The 3,812-nt window shown below is 36.3% G+C and overlaps 1 pseudogene; it reads left to right on the top strand.

Annotated features, from left to right (window-relative positions):
* Positions 1-3,347: 3,347 nt before the first annotated feature.
* On the top strand, positions 3,348-3,583 carry LOC138090815 (V-type proton ATPase subunit e 1 pseudogene; annotated as a pseudogene).
* Positions 3,584-3,812: the final 229 nt, after the last annotated feature.

The following is a 3,812-nucleotide window of genomic DNA, read 5'->3' as shown; positions in this document are numbered from 1 at the left end:
TCTCTTGCATCTGGTGTTTACCCAGATGGGTAAGGCTGGGTGGGTAAGGCTGGTTCAGGGCCTACAGCAGACTTCCTGGAGGGAAAGACAGGGACCCCTGCATGTGGGACTGGAGACAGAACAACTTGGATTCACATTCTTCTCTTCCATGAACCAACTTGCAAAGTTATTTCACCTCTTTTTTAATATATCTGTGGATTGATTTACTTTGTTAGAATTTTTTAATGTTTAAATTTTTGTATGATTTAAAATGTTACCTTCCATTTTTAGTTATTACAGATATTGACTATATCCCATGGTTTTCTAAATTTAGTTTTTATTTTCTATTAGAATATAATTGAGCTACAATTTTTGGTGTACAGCAAAGTGATTCAGTTACACATATGCTTAATTGCCTCAGTTGTGTCTGACTCTTCATTCCCCTATAGACTGTAGCCTACCAGGCTCCTCTGTCTATGGGATTCTCCAGGCAAGAATACTGGGGTCGGATGCCATGCCCTCCTCCAGGGAATCTTCCCAGCCCAGGGATCAAACCTGAGTCTCCTGCATTGCAGGCAGATTCTTTCCCACTGAGTCAACGGGGAAGCCTCCAGTTACACATATACATATACCCATTCTTTTTCATATTCTTTTCTCATATCAATTATTACAGAGTATTTAGCAGAGTCCCTGTGCTATACAGTAGATCCTTGTTGATTATCTGTTTTAAATACAGTAGTGGGTGTATCTTAATCCTAGACTCCTAATTTATCCCTCCTTCCCGAGCCTTTCCCCTTTGGAAACCATAAATTTGTTTTTAAAGTCCATGAGTCTGTTTCTGTTTTGTAAAATAAGTTAATTTGCATCATTTTTTAGATTCCACATGTAAGTGATATCATATGTTATTTGTCTTTCTCTTTTACTTCACTTGGTATGGTAATCTCTAGGTTTGTTCATGTTGCTGCAAATAGCCTTTTTTTCATTCTTTTTTTGGCTGAGTAACATTCCATTGTGTATATACACTATGTTTTCTTTATTCTTCTGTTGATGGACTTTGAGGTTGTTTCCATGTCTTGGCTATTGTCAATAGTGCTGCTATGAACATTGGAGTGCATGTATCTTTTTGAATAATGGTTTTCTTTGGATATATAACCAGGAATGGATCATATGGTAGCTCTGTTTTTAGTTTTTTAAGGGACTTCCATAATGGGTGTACCAATTTACATTCCCATCAACAGCATAGGAGGGTTCCTTTTTCTCCACTCCCTCTCTAGCATTTATTATTTATAGACTTTTTAATAATGGCCATTCTGATTGATGTGAGGTGATACCTCACTGTAGTTTTGAATTGAATTTCTCTAAGAATGAGTAATGTTGAACATCTTTTCATGTATTTTTTTTTGCCATCTGTATGTCTTTTTTGGAGAAAAGTCTATTTAGATATTCTGCCCATTTCTTGATTGGATTTTTTATTTTTTATGATAATGAGCTGCATGAACTGTTTGTATATTTTAAAGATTAATCCCTTGTTGATTACATCATTCACAAATATTTTCTCCCATTCTGTGGGTTGTCTTTTTGTTTATGGTTTCCTTTGCTATGCAAAAGCTTTTGACTTTTTTTTATAAGCAGCCTTTACTATGAGTCGGTTCTTTTTTTCTTTATTTTTAATTGAAGGGTAATTGCTTTACAGTATTGTTTTGATTTCTAGCTTTTAACTTTAATTAGATCCTACTCGTTCATTTTGGTTTTTATTTCCACTGCTCTAGGAGGTGGATCCAAAAAGATACTGTTGCGATTTATGTCAAAGTGTGTTCTGCCTATGTTTTTCTCCCAAGAGTTTCATGGTATCTGGTCTTCCATTGAGGTCTTTAACCCAATTTGAGTTTTTGTGTAAGGTGTTAGAGGATGTTCTAATTTTATTTTTTACATGTAGTTTTCCCAACACCATTTATTGAATAAACTGTCTTTTCTCTGTTATATATTCTTGCATCCTTTGTTGTAGATTAATTGACCATAGGTGCATGGCTTATTTCTGGGCTTTTTATCCTGTTCCATTGGTCTATATTTGTTTTTTGTGCCAGTATCATACTGTCTTGATTAAAGAGAGGAGATTAAGGAGATTGAGGAGAAGAAAATGACAACCCACTCCGGTATTCTGGCCAGGAGAATCCCATGAACAGAGGAGCTACAGCTCATGGGGTCACAAAGAGTCAGACAAGAGTGAGCACGCAGCATGTACATAGCATAACCTGAAGTCAGAGAGCCTGATTTCTTCAGCTCCATTTTTCTTTCTCAGGATTGCTTTGGCTAGTCAGCATCTTTTGTGTTTCTATACAGATTTAAAACTTTTTTTTGCTTTAGTTCTGTGAAAAGTGCCATTGTTAATTTCATAGGGATTACATTGAATTTGTCTTGGGTAGTATAGTCATCTTGACAATACTGGATCTTCCAATCCAATAACATGGTATATCTTTCCATCTGTTTGTGTCATCTTTGATTTCTTTCATCAGTATCTTATAGTTTTCAGAGTACAGGTCCTTTGTCTTCTTAGGTAGATTTTATTCTTAGGCGCTTTATTCTTTTTGGTGTGATGACACATGAGCTTGTTTCCTTAATTTTTCTTTTTGATCTTTCACTGCTTGTATATAGATATGCAAGAGATTTCTGTGTTTTAATTTTGTATCCTACAACTTTACAATTAATGGATGAATTCTAGTAGTTTCCTGGTAGCATCTTTACTTTCCATTTACAGTTATTACAGAATAGTGGCTATATTCCCCATGTTATACCATACATCCTTGAGCTTACCTTACACTCAGTAGTTTGTACCTGCCACTCCCACCCTTCTATTCCACATCATGTGTTTGTCCTCTATGAGTCTGCTTCTTGTTTGCTTTACTCACTCACCTGGTGTATTTTTGAGAGTCCATATATAAATGGTGTCATTTGGTATTTCTCTGTATGACTTATTTCACTTAGCATAATGCCTTCCAAGTCCATCCATGTTGTTGCAAATGGCAAAGTTTAGTTCTTTTTTATGGCTGAGTGATATCCTTTTGCATGCATGTAGATATGTATATGTATATATATGTATGCTTATATGTAGATATATATATATATGCATATGTAGGTACAACTTCTTTATCCATTCATCTGTTAATTGACACTTAACTTGCTGTTAGTTCACCTCTTTGAGCTTCCATTTCTTTACAAATAAATAAAGATAATGATATTTTTTAAAAAAGAAAATAACTTTGCTATAAGAAAGCTATGAGAGAGATACATAACTTGGTGCTGGCATAGACAAGACACTTAATAAATATGAGTTTCATTTCTTCTCTCACAAGCACAAAGTGTGAGCAACCATGGCCTATACTGGCCTCACTGAGCCTCTTCCTGTGATGAGCATGTTCTGGGGCTTCATTGGTTTCCTGGTGCCCTGGTTCATCCCTAAGGATCCCAACCAAGGAGTTATCATCACTATGCTGATGACCTGTTCCGTTTGTTCATCTTTTGGCTGATTGCAATTCTGGCTCACATCAGTCTTCTCTTTAGAACACGCTTGAAAAATGAAACTGTCTGGTACCTCGAGTATCATTGACCTTGAGGAAGAAGGCTTGCCTGCCAGTACTCAGTCATTGAGGTCACAAAGAGAACTCCTCTAGATGCAAAATCACTTCCATCCCCAGACCACCTTCCTCGATTCACCCCCTTTGGAATCAGCTGCCTGAAACGTTCACACCACATCTGAACATTTTATTCTACAGTGCAGTGATTTTTTCCTGTCACCACTTTTATACTTTGATGAGTGATGTGCCCACTTAATCTAA

The sequence above is a fragment of the Capricornis sumatraensis genome, chromosome 14 (genome assembly GCF_032405125.1).
Source record: "Capricornis sumatraensis isolate serow.1 chromosome 14, serow.2, whole genome shotgun sequence".
Classification (NCBI taxonomy): Eukaryota; Metazoa; Chordata; class Mammalia; order Artiodactyla; family Bovidae; genus Capricornis; species Capricornis sumatraensis.
Note: the sequence above shows the minus strand (reverse complement) of the source record. Positions and strands in the feature narration are given on the sequence as shown.